Below are 20,575 nucleotides of genomic sequence, written 5' to 3'. Positions count from 1 at the left end.
TAGGTAAGAATGGAAATAGTGCCTTGTCTTGACAGAGATGTGCAAAAGAGGAAGACGAGACGAAGCAGCAGCTAAAACAGCTACCAAAAGAGAATCAGCTGGGTACAGTGGCTCACATGTCTACTCCCAGTGCTTTGGGAGGCTGAGGCAGGAGGAGAATTGCTTGAAGCCGGGAGTTCAAGACCAGCCTGGGCAACATAGCAAGACATCGTCTCTACAAAAAATTAGTCAGGCACGGTGGCACACCCCTGTAATCCTAGCTACTCAGGAGGCTGGGGTGGTGGGATCACTTGAGACCAGGAGTTCAAGGCTGGAGTGAACTATGATCCTGCCACTGAACTCCAGCCTGTGCAACAGGGCAAGATCACATGTCTAAATTTAAAAAAGAAAATCAATGTGACTGCTGTAGGATGGAGAATCTAATTCACCCGGAGGAGTTAGACAGAGCAATCATATGTCCCCATAATTTTAATATGAACTGCTCTTCTGTGCTTTCAGATGTCCCCTTTGGGTCCTTTAAGGCAAGAGCACTTTGGGACCCAAACAACTCAGCTAATTGGGTGACAACACTTTTACCCAAAGAGGGGTGCCATTCACTGCCTCTTCCTACTTCCGGCCACCCAATCCCTGCACCAGGATACCTAATACTGGACAGAGGCCACAAGACATTCAGCTGACCTGTTTCCTAGGGACCGTGAGAAAGCAAGTATTAATAAGCAGATGAACCACTGCCAAATGTGACTGAAGATAACACAAAGACATTTTACCTCTTGAATCGATTAATTAATAAACCTAGGGTAATTTTCTTCCCATTTTAAAACCTCAGAATGGTAAGACTATACACAAAGACTCACAAATAATCATAATAATTTTTTTTAATAGTAAGTATAGGCTGGGCACAGTGGTTCAAACCTGTAATCCCAGCACTTTGATAGGCCAAGGCAGGCAGATCACAAGGTCAGGAGTTCCAAACCAGCCTGGCCAACACAATGAAACCTTGTCTCTACTAAAAGAACAAAAATTAGCCGTGTATGCTGGCATGCACCTGTAGTCCCAGCTACTCAGGAGGCTGAAGTAGGAGAACTGCTTGAACCCAGGAGGCAGAGGTTGCAGTGAGCCAGGACTGTGCCACTGCACTCAAGCCTGAGTGACAGAGTGAGACTCCATCTCAATCAATCAATCAATCAAATAATAATAAGCACAGTTTCCAATTGTAAACTCTTACTCTGCCAAAAACTCCTTCATGAACTTTACCTCTTGACCTCATAGTAATCCTGAGAGGTGGACAGAGTGACCACCATTTTACAGATGAGGAAACTGAGGCCAGACAGGTTAAGTAATGAAGCAACATCTCTGATAAGTAGTAGAGTCTATCCTTCCAGTCAGGCATATTCTTGGAAGTGGGAATGAGAGCTTGTGGCTGCTGCGATCATTTTAAGTCTGGTTGGTCTATTCCTTGGCTTGCAGAGTGATGTTCGCAGCAGTTTATAAAGCAGAAGTATGACAGATAATCTAGATGTCCAGCCCATTCATAATCCTGGGTTTTCTTTCTAGCACAAATTTCACAACCAGTCATGTTTGGGGAGGATGCAGGGAATCTGGATCAGTCCGGTCACTGTGTTGACTAATTTAACTTATTTTTTCTGTCAAAATTACATATCCAGTAGCCCCCATAGACACAGTAAAATAAATAGATTAAAAAATACTTTTACCCCTAAGTGCATCCCAGGGGGCTATTGGAGGGACATTCAATCCCCTCAATAATTTCAAGCTTCTTTGGAAACATTTTGCCCTGTGGATATGAAAGGAAAGTCATAAAATTTCTGAGTGAATGGGGAAACTGAAATACAATCTACAAGTCACCATCTGGCATCTGCTTAATAATGCGGCTGGGGGAAGGGAAGAGAAGTCGAATTTTTAAAATTTTCCCAGATAATCTAACCTGAGAGATTACTCCTTAACTCTGGTACCTAACCACTGGAATCTATGAGACAATGGCCACTCCATTTCACCTGACACAAAGGTGAGCAGAAGACCTTTTATTCAATCTCGATTCTGGCTCTGGTTACCAATATGTTTCAAAAATCACCAACACTTGCCTCAACGTCTGTATCAATACAATAAAAAATTTCATTAGATTTTCCTCTCCCAACATTAAAATTCCTGTACTTGTAAGAACAACCAGAAGGCTGTTGGGCTAAAAGTCTCATATTCATACTGCCATTATCCTCCTACTAAACTCTCTTTCAGGGAGGGAAGACCAACAATTACGATTGCACCATGAGTTAGAAAGTCCATGTGGTGAGCTGCTAGAGAGCTTTGTAAGGGACAAAGCCTTTTCAGAAAGGATGTTGGAGATAGCTCGAGTGAAGAAAGGCAGTAGGTGAGGATGGAGATAAAGACAACTCCAGCTATGGGAATTATCAGTTTTGAAGCGCTAAAAACCAGCCAGAATAACCTGGTTAGAAAACACCAAAGTAGAAGGCAAATAAGAAAGTAACCATGGAAACTTTTGCGTTACTGAACTGTCTCCTGTTTTTTTCTCCCTTTTATCAGTATTCGGAGGTTTTTCAAACGCCAGGAGAAACACTGTGTTTGTTTAGTAGATTTGGAAGCAAAGCAAGGAGACGCACAGCAATATGCAGTTTGTAGCAAGCGACTCTATTCATTTCCCAGAGCTGCCATCACAAACTACCACACACTGGGTGGCTGAAGAGAGCAGAAATGCATTCCCTCCTGGTTCTGGAGGCCAGAAGTCTGAAACCAAGGCATCAGCAGGGTAGGTTCCTGCTGGGGGCTGGGAGGGAGAATCTTCCCTGCATCTCTCCCAGATTCTGGTGGTAGCTGGCCACTGCAGTCTCTGCTTCCATCTTCACATGGTCTTCTCCCCCATGTGACTCTGTGTATCCTCTCCTCTTATCAGAGCTCACCCTGATTCAATATGACCTCATCTCAACTCAGCTACATCTGCAAAGATCCTATTCCCAAAGAATGTCACATTCTGAGGCTCCAGGTGGACATGAATTTGAGGAGAACACTGTGTAGCCCACAACAGCAACTAAACTTTGAAACTGTTGGCTTTGTTGAATTTCACTGGACTGGAGCTATGTGAAGGCTCACAGAGAAAATCAGAGCAGCCATTTGGCCTCCCACAGCATTCAGTTCATACTTTGCAGGCATTCCTCATTCACTTTACATCTTCTGCAATGGACAAAAGTCTCCTTAATGACAAGGGCAATTTCCTAGTAGTCTCTGTCTCTCATTGCTTAGCACAGTGCCTGGGATGTAGTAGGCACTCAGTAAGTATGCACTGAATGAATGCATTTTTACAGGAACAGAATCTCTAAACCTTCCGTTATTTCACAGACACTTCTGTGTGAACCTAAAATCAATGAGTTCTTACTACTTTGATGGCTGGGATTACTTAGATCATCAGAGTAGTTTCCTTTTCTTTCCTTCTGGAAGGAAACAGGGAATATGAATCAATCCATGGGAAACACCCCTCTTGGTAGCAGAGACCAAAAATTCACGTGACTCAATTGTGTCAATAAAAGGAGGGTCCTGCAATCTTAAAGTAAGGTCTTTGTAGCCATTTCCTTTTTTCTTCCTGGATATCTATTTTGGGCTTTCCACTCCATTCCAGGAACTCCACCATGGCCTGCTAAATTGTGTGAAACCTCCTTATGTTTCGTGCTAAAGCTCTCTTCCTCTTCTTGTAGGATGTTTGGGGTGGGGGAGTTAGAGGGAGGAATCACAGATGTGTCACTGGGAGAAAAACATATCCTTTATTCTTGTGGGCTGAGTATTATTACACAGGCAAAGTTAAATTCAGGAAATACAACAACTTAATTCACACCTATTTTTTTGTGCTACTAGCAAGCATGTGATTTACGCTTACTCTAATCAGAGAGGAAAAATACAGTAAGTTTCCCCGGCACAATCCATGGCTGGAGTACGTTCTCCAGTCCTCCCACCAAGGATCCCTAAGCACACTACTGACCCTTTGTCAAACATTGTGCAAAAATCAAAACATGAAGCGGGGAAAAAAACAAGTTATTGATTCACTCCAGGCTAAAGTGCTTGGAAATCAGTCCTAGTCTCACCCCCGAGAAGGTGATCCTTCATAATGAGGCAAGGGATGGTTCTCACAATGAGGAAGTTCCCAAAATTGGTCTGTAGTTATTCCTGTCTCTGTCTTCCACCTCTCATCTGACCCTTGGCTACCTCTCCTTCCTCAATTTCCTTCCACACCATCAAAATCTGCACTCAAATCCCATGGTTGGCCTAAGTAATAAATGACCCGTAACAGTTAAAGCAGTGGCTCTCAATCTTTGCTGTGCAGAGAATCATCAAGGGTGCTTGGTTTTTAATGCAGATTTCCAGCACCACCCTAAGATATTCTGATGCCACAGGTCTGCGGTGAGACTGAGTTTTGCACTTTTGACAGGTCTCTAAGTAATATCATGGAACCCATCTGATGCTCTAAATTGGGGGAATTAGCACCCCCAAATCATTGCTAAAACCATACCCTTCAATTTTTGTAAGCCCCACCTATTTCACAAACTAGTAAAAGGATAAAGTTTATAGAGAACAACCACCAATGAAAATTTGCATTTTAATAGAGTCTTGACCCAGAATTCTCTAAATCAGATCCACTTTTAGAAAGGTAAGGGTCATTTTAAAGCAATTTTGAGCACAGAAGCCCCATGAAAGCATCCCTTCCTCAGGAAAGGACACTCTATGAACTTCAAAATTCCTGACAGTGCAAATCATCCACCAGATGCCAAACAATGGATTTAAATTTTTGCATATATTATTCCATTTAATGTTCATAAGAACACGGAAAGGCCAGTCTTATGAAGCAGGTGTTATCGCCCAAGTCTTAGTAGATAAAGAAATTGAAGTTCAAAAGGGTTCACTGACTTGCCCAAAGCTGTAGAGTTGAGAAGTGACAAGATCTAGTTTTATCTCAAGTCTACTAACTTAAAGTCCACAATGTATTCCATATTAGTTGCCTCTGATCACTAGCCCAAGCATAGCTTGAAGGCAGTGACCTGGGGACCAAACCAGTGAAGTGCATTAGAATCAAAATTAGGCTACTGAATAACTGATGGACTATTTCCAGTCTGTGGCTTGTTTTCTGAAACTCAGTGCGTTGGCACTGTTGCCTTTCATTTCCCTACCCAGAATATAAAGATAAGACCATCCTCACCTCTCTTCCCCTGACATATATCACCCCTCCCCACACACATGGATTAACTCCATGCTCCTGATTGCTAAACAAAGACTGCCTGGTTCTAAAAAAAAGATGGCAGACAAGCTCACAAGCACTCCTTTACCCATCACTCAAGGAACATTCCAGCTGAATTCTTCAAGGCTAGACTTTGGACAGTCTCTTCTTCTACCACAGCTGCCATTAAAGTCACTTTAGCTTCCATTTATATGAAAGTAAAGAACCAGGAAAGAGAAGAACACAGAATAGGGTTTTTTTTTTTCCCAGAACGCCACACCTTCCAGAAATAACCCTGATCTCAAGCAATAAAAGTAGAGATAACATTTTCAAGGTCTAGGATGGGGAAACAAGCAAAAAATAGAATGTTTAATCAATGCAAACATTCTTGGAATCTGAAACATCTGGGAGAGCCGAGGTGGGTGGCATGTGGGGAGCAGGAAGAGGGGGGAGGGGGGACCTGACATTCTTACCCAGTGCTTATCTAAAGCAAGAGCTGAATAACCTGCTCTTAACTGCCCCCAGCAAGCCCAGGTGGTAGCTGTTAGTTTTTGTGACTATATACAAGGCCATCTCTCACTCTGAGAAAATCCAAGGCTAACTTTACCAGTTTTGTATAAATTAAGGAAGGATTGTTCATACGTGCTTAGGGCTGCCTGAGTCTGTAATAAAACCCACAACTGTCCTAGCAGGTTTAAAATGAAGTTTTGGGGGGATTGTTTGTATCTTTACTTTGCATTTCCTCTTAGAAAAACAACTTTTGTACAAAATAAGGCCCCTCTGCACATCGAAAATTTAATCCAGACATAAAAGTTTCCCTGCGAGCTAACAGCAGTCTTGTAGGAATATCAGGGCTAACTGAACAGACATCTACAACCTGATACATTAGTTATTCCCTCCCTCCCTGTTTTACATCACTCATCCCAAGAATAGTCTTGACAGTGAAGTTTCGATGAAATGCAGAAGACAACACATATGAATTGAGTGAGGAGAATTATTTTTTATGGTCCATATTCCTTAACCTGCCATCTAACACAGATGTGGTCCCAGGCCATCAAGATAGAAAGTAGCTGCCATCCGAGCCCCAGGAAAGCTGTGCTTGCCCCAGTGTGTGCCGCAGCAGGCTTGGGCTTCTCCACGCTGTGGAGGACTGCCTCGTTCTCTGCCTTATCACTGGACCCCAGCACAAAGTAAGTGAAAAAGAAAAATCATCGGAAGAGTAGGTGGTAAAGATATGGATGGGGAATAATTATGATCACTTTCTGCCCTCTCCTCTGCCTTCTGCGCACATTACCCCATTGATCTTCACCTCGATCCTAGAAAGTAGGTATGCATGATCATCTCTGTTCCACAAAGAAATTTCAGAAAGTGCAAGTACCTTGTCCAAGGTCGTATGTTAGTAAGGCATAGAAATGAGGTTCAAGTCCTGATATGCTTGTCATATTGGTACAGTCATACCACACTGTGCTTCTCCGATCACACATTCTCTCTCCTTGACCTTTGCACATAAAGCCATGACCCAGAGTACTTATTTTTGATACTCCCATCTGCAAGCCATCAAGTCTTTACATGAAAGAGGTCATTTTCATGATTAAAAAAACAAAACAAAAAAAAAAGGAGCAGGCCAGGGGTAGTGACTCACATCTGTAATCCCAGCACTTTGGGAGACTGAGGCAGGTGTTCGAGACCAGGCTGGCCCACGTCGAGAAACCCTATCTCTACTAAAAACACAAAAAAAATAGCTGGGTGTGGTAGCACACACATGTAATCCCACCTACTCAGGAAGCTGAGGCACAAGAATCGCTTGAACCTGGGAGGCGGAGGCTGCAGCGAACTGAGATCAGGCCGCTGCACTCTAGCCTGGGCAACAGAGCAAGACACTCTCAAAAAACAAAAAACAACAACAACAATAATTAAATTAAATTACAATAAGAAGGAGCAGCAATAACAGGAGTTTCCGTGCCTTGCTCACATCTGTGCCTTTAGCAGAGTATCCCATACCAAGGATAATAAATATTCAGTGAATGAATAATAACATAGCTATTGAGGTGGATACCTCTAACACCATGAACTTGGAGATGATGATAGAGGCACAGTGAGGTCAGGGCCATTGCTTATCCCATGTTTTGTCACTGCCTTGTGGAGAGAGAGGTGGCTGTATGTCTTTATCCTGAGGATCCTCGTAGCCTCTGCTCAGAAGGAGCCCTGCCCCTCTGATCAGTGCTGCCCACTCAGAGGCTCTGTAGCTGCCCCAAATTTTCAGCAGCCAACAGATCATGATGTCACTCTTATGTCCTTTTTTCTGCATTTACATAAAAAGAAAAGGCCAAGAAATGGAGGAACTTTGGGGGCAAAAGTGCTTTTCTTTACTATTGGCATTTTTAATGTTATAGACTATGGCCACAGAATGAGCCGGAAAGCAAATCTGGGTAAAATAAATCTTGTTTCCTTACTGTTTCCATTTTTAAATGTGTTATCACTATAAAAGTTCAAACTAAACTGACAATGCAGGGTATGAAAGGAGTTGGCATTTTGCCACTTGTACACAGCACGTTAAGTGTGTATTACAGCAGTTGAGCTGCAGTGCCTAAAACTATAGCATTGGAGATTTGTGGAAATTTAATTCCTCTGCCTAGCAATGCATAACACTTTTCCTGACTCCAAACATCTACAGCTCAGCCACTTTCCCAGATTCCACAATTAGTTCCCAGAGTGGGAGACTCCTGACTCTGTACACCAAATTCCCAGAATTTTGTTTCCTTTTTCCCTTTGTCTAGATATTTATAATGTTTTATAGAGATTCTATGATGACCATAGATTCACATTGTGCTTAAGCTTTAAGGTTATGCAAAATGAATAATTTACTACTTCAGCAGTGCCGTAAGTTTGACACACGGAATGAAGGCTAGGGTGGTTCCTATTTTATTTATTTATCTTAAGATTCTCTGTGTGATTATAGACATCACTCTATGCTTAAAGGTGACAGAATATCTAGATTATTTTTCTCACACTGAAGGCTTAATTAAGGTACTATCAAAGCCTAATCTGTAGTTCCCAAGAAATTAATGCACATGCAAATGTGCAAATAAGCAGACTCCAATGTATCTCTAAATCCCTGCGAAGCACAAAATCATTTTATTTAGTACTATTAAAGGCTCAAATATCAATTAATACCATGACCACTAGATGGCTCAGGACCTAGCTCCCTTAAAAAGCAAGGAGACAACTAAGATTAGAGAGAAACAAAAAGGATGTCACCCTTCCCTAATTCTGAATAACTTTTTCAACTTTAGCTACATGAGCAGTATGCTAGGCATTTTATATACATTATCTCATTAAAATATTCCAGAAACTCTACAGGATAAGTTTTAATTATTTTGATCCAAAGGTGACCTCTGTTCATATTTTAAAATATAGAAATAGTGTGTTTGGCTGTGGTATATACCATTGAATTTTCCAGCAGGATATACAAGTAGGAATAGCTCATCAGAAATATGGGCCTAAATATTGATATATGCAACAGGATACATCTCTCAGACATTGCATTGAGTGAAGGAAGCCAAACTACCTGCCCCCGCCCAAGCCCACAACAAAATGTCCTATGTATGTGAAGTTCAAGGACAAGCAAAATTGATCTATGGTCAAAAGTTTCAAAAATGGTGTCTGTGGTAGGTGGATTGCTTGAGCTTAGGAGTTGGAGGCCAACCTGGACAACATGGTAAAACCCTGCCTCTATAAAAAATACACAAATTTGCCAGGCATGGTGGCATACACCTGTAGTCCTAGCTACTTGGGGGGCTGAGGTGGGAGGATGGCTTGAACCTGAGAGGTTGAGGCTGCACTGAGCCCAGATCACACCACTTCTGCACTCCAGCCTGGGTGACAGAGACACTCTGTCTCAAAAAAAATGAAAATAAAAAGGTCTCAAAACTGGTTACCTCCCGAGGATGGCAGCAACTGAGAAAGGACATGAGTTGACTTTCTAGGGTGCTAGATGCCTTCTATATGTTGAACTGGGTAGAGGATACACAGAAGTACACATATGTGGAAACTTATTATGACATACAATTAAGACTAGAACCTGCTCTATACTGAACGTTTGTGTCTGCCCCAAAATTCATGCCTGAAAATTCCAATCCCCAATATGATGGTATTTAAAGATGGGACCTTTGGAGATAATTAGATCATGGGAGTGGAGCCCTCATAATGGGTTTGGTACACTTCCAGGAAGAGATGGAAGAGAGCTTGTTTCCTCTTCGTCTCATTTTGCCATGTGAAGATACACAAAAAGATGATCATATGAAAATCAGGAAGAGTCCTCACCAAGAACTGAATCAGCCACCACCTTGATCTTGGACTTCCCAGACTCCAGAACTATGAGAAATAAATTTCTGCTGTTTAAACTACCCAGTCTATGGTATTTTCATTGTATCGGCCAAAACCAATTAACTTGATACACTTCACTGTAGGTAAATGTTATGTTCTACCATAAAAGGCGTATATCATGTTTTCACTGATATGTGAGAACTGAAAGCGTTGATTTTGTGGTGGTAGAGAATAGAATAATAGATACTAGAGGCTGGGAAGGGTCTGAGTGTGGAAAAGATGATGAATAGAGGTTGGTTAATGGGTACAAACATATAGTTAGATAAAGGATATAACTTCTAATGTTTGACAGCAGAATAGGGTAACTACAGTTGGCAACAATGTATTGTATTTTTCAAGGTAGCTATCAGAGAGGTTTTAGATGTTCCCAGCACAGAAATGACAAACACTCAAGGTGGGGAATCCATAAATACCCTAAACTGATCATTATATATTCTATGCATGTAATAAACACTCAAATATAACCCATAAATATGTAAAATACTATGTATCAATTTCTTAAATGTTATGTGCAAAGAAGGAAGGAAAAAGGAAAGAAGAGAAGGGAATAGAATCAAGTCAAACCAAATCAAATCAAACTGAATCCAGGCAGCCTAATGGTGAAGAATGAGAAGGACTCTGGTGATACACATTTTGGTTCATTGGCATAGGATTAGTTGAGATTTCTTAGGGGAAGTAGAACCAACCACTATAGAACTGAACTCTATCCTGGGGCTCCCTGAAATAGTACAATGACAACCTTCATAGCCAAGTGCAGCAGCCTAGAGAGACCATGTGGACTCAAGAGAACATTCCATGAACAAATGAGAACAGGGGTCTAAGGATGGACCCCAGAGGAAAATCAGCATTAAAAGGGCAGGCAGAAAAAAAGAATTGTCAAAAGAGGCATATCTCACCTCAAAAGCCCAGACCATTGCCTACCAAGCACACTGATCAATAAGGAGTCCTATGTAAATGTTGAAGAATAATTAACTATAAAAAAGAATGAATGAAACCAACCATTATGGCTTTCACATCTGATAAATATAGTAAAAGTTTTATAAAATAGCTATTGTGAGAAAGCAGTTTCAAAGGTGAAATGGAAACGTACGGGTCCAGGGCTTGCTTTTGAGATAGCAGGGTAGGAGCAAAAGAGGGAAAGCCTGCTGGGTGGCCAGTGAGATGGGTAATTGCGTATCTTAACTTCACTGGGCTAAGGGATGCCCAGATAGCATTACATTATTTCTGGATGTCCATGAAGGGTTTTTAGCATAGACTAGCATTTGAGTTAGTAAGACTAAGGAAAGACTACCCTTACCAATGCTAACGCACTGAGGGCCTAAATAAAACAAAATGACCGAGGAAGGGTGAATTTACTCTTTCAGTTTGAAATGGGACATCCATCTTCTCCTACCATCAGACACCAGTGCTCCTGGCTCTTGGGCCTTTGGACTTGAGCTGGGACTTATACCATCACTGCCATTCCCACCTCACCTTCTTTTCCTGGTTCTCTGCAAATCGTGGATTGTGACCTCGTGGCCTCCATAATCATGTGAGACACTTTCTATCATATAGATATATGATGTGATAGGTATGATCACCTAGATCCTACTACGGTTCTGTTTCTCTGGAGAACCGTGATTAGTACAGCAAGGTGCCTATGAAGGGAAACAGGCCTTAGAAAGAGAAAGTAGGCATGTGTTAAAGATAAATTCTACTTCCTTCACATTTTATACTGAGGACAAACTCAACTTGACAAAAAGAAAAAAAAACTGCCTTCAAAGCAAATGAAACCACACTGGTGTTTCTGACTCATCTACTACCCCAAGTGACTTCAGCTTAAGGAGAGGAGAGCTCAATTAGGCACTAAGAGTGTAATTTGGAGAAAATGGGATCTGGCTTCTTAGAATGGATGAGCAGGCAATGCCCCTGGAGCGAAAGTCCAGGGGTGTCTTTTTGTTGTTGTTGTTTTGTTTTTGTTTGTTTTTTATGAGTCGTCTGGTGGGATCTGGACACTCCTGCTTCTTTTTCCTGGCAGAAGAGCTACTAACTGTACAAAGTGACGTCAGTCCAGGTGATAATGGTGCAGCCCCAGGAGGGGCAGGATTAAATGTTGCTAGGGATGATGTTTGGCTTTCGCTAACCACCTTTCATCTGGAGCATCTCGTGGCACTTTACCGGAGACTGTTAATTAGGATCGGGCAGGAACATGCATCACAGACTGCACTTACGTCCGTGACTATGTAAGAAGAAATGTTCAAGGACTAATTACTTCACATTTGTATTTATCATCTCCTTTCACACGGGATCTCAAAGCAATTTCCCAAGGCAAGTGGGGTAGTTAATTGCTTTGTTCCTGGGAGGCCTATAGCCTATCTGGGGCAGAGGGTCTAGTCACAGATTATTTCTTTCTGTGTATTCAGGTTGACACAGGGGTCCCTGAGAGTTGAAGACCCAGAAGAAGAAGGATGACTAAGTCAATGGCAAAACAGTTCAAGGATGGCCTGTCTGGACCAGCTTTTAGACTCATCTAGAGATGCGCTGTCCAATGAGGCAGTGATGTGGAGCCCCTGAGAACTTAAAACATGCTAATCAAATTGAGATATGCCATAAGTACAAACAGCAGACTTCAGGGAATCAGTACAAGAAAGAATGTTAAATATCCCATCAGTTGTTTGTATGCTGGATAGTTGTTGGAATTATTATATTTCGGATATGTGGGGTAAAATAGGATATTATAATTGTACCTATTTGATTTTTTAATGTGGCTGTTAGAAAATGTGAAGTTGCATGTGTTTCTCACATTATATTCTGTGAAATAGTGTTGATCTAGACTCCTCTAATTTCAGTATTATCAACCTAATGTCTAAAGAGAAGAGAATCTGACTTGCATAGTGTGGCACTGTCAGCAGAGCTAGAACTGGAAGCCAGGTTTCCCAACCACCCTGGTGAATGTGCCGTCCATTACACTTCAGCAAGCAATTGATCTGGCTTCTCCAACCCGTTTGCTCTTGAGTTGGCAGTGTGGAGTTGCTGATGGGGCTTGGGTGCCCCCATTCATAGTCAGAAACACTATGATTCCCAAGCCACTCCAGTGAAGCATATACTCTAAGTAAAAGCAGTGTGTTTACTCTACCTAACAAATCCCTGGCCAGGTCAATATTCCCTGCCCTACCCCAACCCAGGCTGGCAACTAGAGTCCTGCCCAAACCACTCCAATGGAGAAATCCTGGAGTCAATCTTGCCTCTTCTGGTAACCTCTAGCTCAGCCAAAGTTAAAGTTCAGGAATTTACCTGTAGCAGTAAACTTTATTTCTATCTCAAAAGTCAATTATGCATTGTCTCAGCAATCCAAACATTCCCGATAACATTATAGGGGATAAAAGAGCCTTTCTTCCTCTAACACTGGCCTACCTGTCTCATATTAAGGAAATTCGCAATTGAGCAATTCTCTTCCTCTGGGACTGCATTATCTTCCTCTGGATCACCCAAAAGAAGAAAACATGGCAGAGACTCTGAGCTAGAGACAGCTGCTGACTTGATGTTCCCAGATGTTCTAAATTCCACTTTAGCCACCTCAAGAGTGACCACATTTTTCTAAGTCTGCAGTTGTAGCAATCAGGTTAGTGCATGCTGCAGAATTTCAGAACCCTGGGGCAACTGAAAGAAAGCAACAGAGTCCTCTTTCACCATCAGGTGGATGTCAGCAAGGAAAACTGAAGCATTTGTATCATCAGAGCAACTGATATCATCCATGGCCAACAAGCCGCTGACTGTTCAACAAAAAATAGGAAGAAAACTAACCCGTATTTAAAACATCTACCTCTGAGCTCTCTAGCATGTGCCCTTGAAAACAACACCAGCCCATGCAGAGATTTCAACCCTTCAACAACATGGCTTCCTCTGGGCCCATTTCTGTTCTTCTGCCACTTCCATTCCCTACATTCTAATAACCAGTGCATTTAGAGTGTTCCAGTTACCATAATGCTTTCACACACCTTATCTTACCTGTCTTCTCATTAAATATTTTGTCTACTTATAAAAACCTCTTATATAATGTTAATCAGTGTGAAGATTAATACTGTCAATTTGATTGGATCAATACAAAGTATTGATCCTGGGTGTTTCTGTGAGGGTCTTGCTGAAAGAGATTAACATTTGAGTCAATAGGCTGGAACAAGCAGATTCACCCTTAATCTGGTGGGCAGAATCTAATCAGCTGCCAACGGATATAAAGCAAGCAAAAAAAAAAAAAAAAAAGTGAAAACAAGAAACTGACCTAGCATCCCAGGCTATATCTTTCTCCCCTCCTGGATGCTTCCTGCCCTCAAACATCAGACTCCAGGTTCTTCAGTTTTGGAACTCGAACTGGCTCTCCTTGCTCCTCAGCTTGCAGACAGCCTATTGTGGGATCTTGTGATCACGTACGTTAATACTTAATAAACTCCCCTTTATACACACACACACACACACACACACACACACACACACACACAATTAGTTCTGTCCCTCTACAGAGCCCAGACTAATACAATCAGTAATTCCAAATGCCATGTCTGGTATCTCAGTCTCTGACTCCTAGACAGTAGAGGTCCTTTACACTAAACCAGCATCACAACCCTCCCTTGTCCCTACCCGAGCCAGCTCTTCAGAAAAGCTTGTGTTCACTCTAACCTGGAATCTTGTGCTGTCTACACTCCATAAAACAATTGTTTTTAAAGTCATGTCTCATTTTGAAATAGATTTCACCTCCATAGAAAGTAGACAAGGACATAAACAGAGCATGAGTGAAATGTTTGGTTCAGGGCAAGATTGCAATCAGAGTATTTTAATGTGGTCAGGAAAAGAGCATGGATTTGGAGGAGTGAGCAGAGCTGGAGGGTTTCTTCATGAGGTGACTTTACAAGACCGGCAAGAATACATGAAGAGGAGTAAGGTCCCTGTGTGCCACTCATGGTGAAGCTCCGCAGTGCTGGCCTGAGCCCATCATCTCTGCAGGCTGCCAGGGGTTACAGGCAGAACACTCATGCAATCTAAGCACAGGTTACTCAAGTGTTCATAGATTTCCTTAATCTTTATTGTCTACCATGATGACAAACTCACACCTTTTGCACAGTCACAAAGACGTAACAATGTATGAGGTTGATTACAGGTGTTTTGCATAGCCTTGTCTCATTTCCAAAAGTTGTGAATAATGTTCTTTGTGAAGTTGTGGGCATGTGGCCTCCTCCCAGGGCCGCGGTGGATCTTTTTGAGCTGAGGCCTGGATTTAGTGACCCTCTGAAGCCGAGTGCTCTGCGTGATTTTTGGAGAAAGCTGCCCTAGGCAACACTCTAATTGTCTGCTTATATGTGCTACCACTCTCTGGAGAGAGTGCTGATCATTTCTCATTGTCACTTCCTTTAGTGTTGGTTGGGTCCTAGAAAACTGTTCTGGTTTTGCAGCAGTTTAAGAATGTTAGGAAGGATTTCATCTGACTCTCTGCTTCAACTTTAGGGAAATCACTAATTGTCACAAGCCTTAATTTGCTCAGCTGTAAAATGGCAATAATAATGACTATTTTATAATATTATTTTGAGTAGCAAAGGAGGTAATATACTTGAAAGCCTCATATAAAACCTTTATATTCAATAAGCCTTCAGTAAGTACTAACTGAGGTTGGGCATGGTGGTTCAAGCCTGTAATTCCAGCACTTCGGGAAGACAGGGCAGGAGGATCACTTGAGCCTAGGAGTTTGAGATCATCCTGGGTAATATAGTGAGCCTCATCTCTGTAAAATAAATACATTCATTAACTAATGGGAACTGAACCTCAATCTGAAGTATCCTAAATCTTCCTAACACAGAGAGTCAGTGAGAAACACATCACTCCGTCTGATAAAAGTTCAAAGGAAAAAGACACAGCTTTTTTCAGTTTTTTAAAAAGATATTCTCCTTACTATCAAAAAAGATGGTACATTTTCTTAGGACCTTTTATACAGCTTTACAGTGTTAAAAATGTCTTTCTAAAACCTGTCATATTTTATCCATCTTCCATTGTCATTTTTGCCTTTGTTTTCTTGAATTTAATCTTTGTCTAAAAGTAATGAGGTAAAGCACTAAGATTCATTTCCTAAATATTGAAATGTCTCTCAATTCTCTCTACTTTCATCCCTTCTCGTTCATATATATACACACACACACATATATATGTGTGTATATATATGTATGCATGTGTGTGTGTTTTATATATATATATATGTATATATATCTTTTTTTTTTTTTGCAGAGGAAGGGTCTTCCTTTGTTGTTCAGGCTGGCCTTGAAATCCCAAAATACTAGGATTCCAGGCATGAGTCATTGTTCCCAGCCTCTTCCTCCCTTTTTCTGTAACAAATTTGTGAAGCATACAGACTGTCATGTGTAAGTCAATGAATGTCTTTTTACAATGAAAGAAAAAGTGAAGTTTACAACCTCTTAATGCTCAAACACTAGATGTTCAGAGGAGTGGTGATGTGAGTCACCTACACGTCAGCATGAGCAGTTACATTTAGAATCTGAAGGAGTCTGTTGAAATCGGTAAATGTATTTGTTGGAAATGGGTCAAACTTGCTCTGCGTAAGGTGCCTATCTGCCTTCTTAATGTGCAGAATTCCCCAAAATATATGCTCTCATCAGAGGTTGATGGTATAGGATTGCTCACAATCAGAGAAGCCATGATAATGCGACTTCAGGGAGCATGTGTTTGGGGTAGGAGTGGGGTAGGAGGAAGCTGAAGCCATAAAGCAAACTCACTGAAGGAGCTAGCAGGATTTGCCTCCTAAAGATAGTGAGATTATTGTTGTAAAATGAGAGGAAAGGGAGAAGGAAAAAGAGTATATGTTTTACCTGTGACAGGTGTATTACAAGTGTCGCCATAAGACATAATATTTACTGAAGTCTCCCAAGGAGAAATCTGGGAATCAGTCCACGTGCAGTGACTCATGCCTGTAATCCCAGCACTTTGGGAGGCCAAGGCAGGCGGATCACCTGAGGTCAGGAGTTCAAGATCAGCCTGACCAACGTGGTGAAACCCATCTCTACTAAAAATACAAAAATTAGCTGGGCATGTTGGTAGGTGCCTGTAATCCCAGCTACTCTGGAGACTGAGGCAGGAGAATCACTTCAACCCAGGAGATGGAGGTTACAGTGAGCTGAGATCATGCCATTGCACTCCAGCAACAGAAGCAAAATTCTGTCTCAAAATAACAAAGAGAGAGAGAGATACAAAGTGAGAAATCTGGGAATCAGAAAAAATATGGGACTGCACCCAGTACATCTGCAGGGATGGCTAGGCCTCAGGATGCCCCCTTTCATCCAAGACAAAGAGCAAGGTGAAAGCCTGAAGTTATGGAATTGGAATTTGGTTTTCATATAGGGATCTTCTGTTTTCTGAGCTTTGAGAAGCACTGAATGAAAAATCTCACCAGCAGAACTCTTGTTGAACAACGTTCAACATGTGTATGAGCTAAGATCAGATGGTTTGTTTTTGTTTGTGGAGGGGATACAGAGGAAGTTCGTAAAAAGAGGTGTTAATGAATTTGCCCTTGCTTCTAGAAAGGAGGACAGAATACTGTCATCTTTGAGAAAGACAAGAGCAGGCATATCGGGGCATAACCAAAAAGCCTTGGCATAACATCAGCAAAACTCCCAGCAACAGAACACAGAGGACAAAGGCAATGGCTGGGGGGAGGCATGGCAGGGGAGGTGGTGGCAGGTGAACGTTGGGATGGAAAAGTGCCAGTGTGCAGTGCTGCAGAACCAGCTTACAGGCCCTGCACTGGTGGTGGCAATAGTAACCCAGCTAGCAGGAAGAGCTCCAACCAGCAGACCAAAGATGCCACAAAGCTCACATCAGGCATGACACAGAGGCTGCCAAAAAGTCTCAGTGGGATAGGACTTAAGGAAGAAATTGCCTGGCACAGTTTGCTTTGGTGATGTGTGCAGGATTTTCTCCTGCTGCTTTCTGAATTACAGTGTGTTCTTTGTTTTCCTCTTTAATTTAAAGGAATAGCTTGGCCTCTTTCCACTCTCCTTCTAGTTCCTTCTTCAAATTCCAAATGTAGTCATTTTGGCATCTAGTTACTCTTTCAACATTTCCTCTGTACTGATAAGTAATGGACCAGTAGTATTAAGCTCTCTTAAACAAATTGTTCATTCTAAAGTCATTCATTTTTTCCTGTCTTTGAATTTGAAATAGATAATCTCCTTATCATCGATGTTATTTCGTCAGTAATATTAACCTGTGTAAGGGAGTCCCAGGAGTTAGAACAAAGGTCTAAAGAGACAAATATCACATGGGTCTGGGTATCCAGGGATTTTTAAATTGCAGTTAACATAAATAGATTTTGATTGACCTTAGGAGGAAAAAATGTATTGCATGAATACAGTAAAGTTCCTAGAATATAGAGAAATAATTGTACAAACAAAAAGATGTGGCTCAGAGGCCCACATCTGTGAGGTGAGATGGGTAGGTACTGTCATGAAGTGCTTCTCCTGAACGTGAGAAACAGACAAGAGAGCTTCCACAGATGAAAGGAGATGCTATTATGAGAAAATAAGAAAAAGGATGCATTTGGGAGGCCGAGGCGGGTGGATCACGAGGTCAAGAGATTGAGACCATTCTGGTCAACACGGTGAAACCCCGTCTCTACTAAAAATACAAAAAAATTAGCTGGGCATGGTGACGTGTGCCTGTAATCCCAGCTACTCAGGAGGCTGAGGCAGGAGAATTGCCTGAACCCAGGAGGCGGAGGTTGCGGTGAGCCGAGATTGCACCATTGCACTCCAGCCTGGGTAACAAGAGCGAAACTCCGTCTCAAAAAAAAAAGAAAAAGAAAAAGAATGCAGGCAGACATACGCCACACAAGCACACAATTTAGTCAGATCTAAACTACTAATTGTACAGATTTTGCTCTGTAAAATGTGTTGTATTCATTTTCCTAGCTGCCTACACTAGATGAGTAAGAAGAAAAGCTCAAAGCACTTATCTCTTACAGCCTAGACTGCAAAAATCATGCTGAGTAGCCATCTCCCTTTTCCATCTCCTTTGGACTTTGTCTTACCCTTGTTAGTTTTCCAGAAGGACACAGTTCATAACCCTTTTTAAAAAAGTAGTTTGGTACAAAATCAAAACGCTGCTCTCAAAAATAAAAAAACAGAGAAGTAATTTCAAGTTCTGTTGATTTTCCCTTTATTTGTCACCTCACCCTACACATACAGCAATATTCAACCTGGGGAGGTAGAAAAGAGATATCTATCTTATCCTGTACAATGAAGAATTTTTACACTTTTGCTCAATATTTTATTTTATTTTGAGATGAAGTTTTGCTCTTGTTGCCCAGGCTAGTGTACAATGGTGCAATCTCAGCTCCCCACAACCTCCGTCTCCTGGGTTGAAGCAATTCTCCTTCCTCAGCCTCCCAAGTAGCTGGGATTACAGGCATGCACCACCATGCCCAGCTAATTTTGCATTTTTAGTAGAGATGGAATTTCTCCATGTTGGTCAGGCTGGTCTCGATCTCCCGATTTTAGGTGATCTGCCCACCTCGGCCTCCCAAAGGGCTGGGATTATAGGCATGAACCACCACGCCAGACCTCAATCTTTTATTTCCTATTAAATTTTATTTCCTTTTATTTCCTAATTGCTCTTTATTTCTCTTTATTCAGTAAGTCTTAACATTGACTATATTTTGTTAAAAAGTTGAAGCAAGAAAATAAATTACAAGTTGAATCTAACGGTGTCTTTATTTCTGCTGACCATTTTTATATTCCAGAGATGAAAATCAGTATCCAGAATTGCTGCTCTATATTATCTAAAATGTCCAGTTTTGATAAAAAATTATGAAATGCAAAGAAACGGAAAGATGTGACCTCATACAAAGGAATAAAAGCAAGCAACAGAAATTGTCTGTGAGAAGGCCTACATGTCTAACTAAACAGACAGTACTTCAAAGCAGGTACTAGAAATATTCAAAAGACTAAAGAAAGTCATATTTAAATAAAGAAAATCATAATGTCTAATAAAATAGAGAATATCAATATTAGATACAAATTATTTTTTAAAAACCAATGGAAATTCCAGAGCTAAAAAATAATAATAAAATAACAGAAATAAAAAAATTTTCCCAGAGAGTCTAAGCAGTATATCTAAACTGGCAGAAGAAAGAATTTTAAAAAATCAGAAAACTTCAAAAATAGATCCATGGAGGTTATGAAATCTAAAAAGAGAGGGAAAAAAAAGAATAAAGCAAAATGGACATAGTCTCAGAGAAACATGGGGCAACATTAAGCATTTAAACATATACAAAACAGGAGTACCAGAAAGAAAGGAGAAGAAAAAAATTAAAGAAATAATGGCTGAAAACTTCATAAATTTGACAATAAACATTCATCTACACATCCTAAAAACTCAATGAATTCAAAGTAGGATAGATGCAAAGAGAGTCACTCCAAAATGCACCGTAATCGATTGTTGAAACACAAAGAGAAAACTGTGAAAACAGCAACAGAAAATTAACTTGTTATGTAGGAAGAAATCTCAGTAAGACTCCCAGCCGACTTTTCGTCACAGACGGTGGAGATCAGAAGTCAGCAGGATGACATACTCAAAGTACTGAGGACAAAAGTCAATTAAAATAAATAGCAGAACTATCTTTCAAAATTTAAGGCAAAATAAAGATATTCCTGTATTACAAACATTGAGAGAATTTACTGTCAGCAGACCTTCCTTGTAAAAAGTACTCAAAGGTTTTTAGGCTGAAGAGAAGTAACATTAGACAGTGACTTGAATCCATGTATGTGGATGGGAGGATAACAAAAGATCAACAAGAATATAAAAAGTGTGGGTGTAATATAAACCCATTAGACCTGAAAAACAACTATAGAACATTCTATCCAGCAACAGTGGAATATACATTCCTCGTTAGCATATATGGAATATTTTTCAGCATAGACCATATTA

This window comes from Aotus nancymaae, unplaced genomic scaffold (genome assembly GCF_030222135.1).
Source record: "Aotus nancymaae isolate 86718 unplaced genomic scaffold, 86718_ANA_hifiasm-v0.15.2.pri h1tg000079l, whole genome shotgun sequence".
Classification (NCBI taxonomy): Eukaryota; Metazoa; Chordata; class Mammalia; order Primates; family Aotidae; genus Aotus; species Aotus nancymaae.
The sequence above is the reverse complement of the archived record's forward strand: the minus strand, read 5'-3'. Positions refer to the sequence as shown.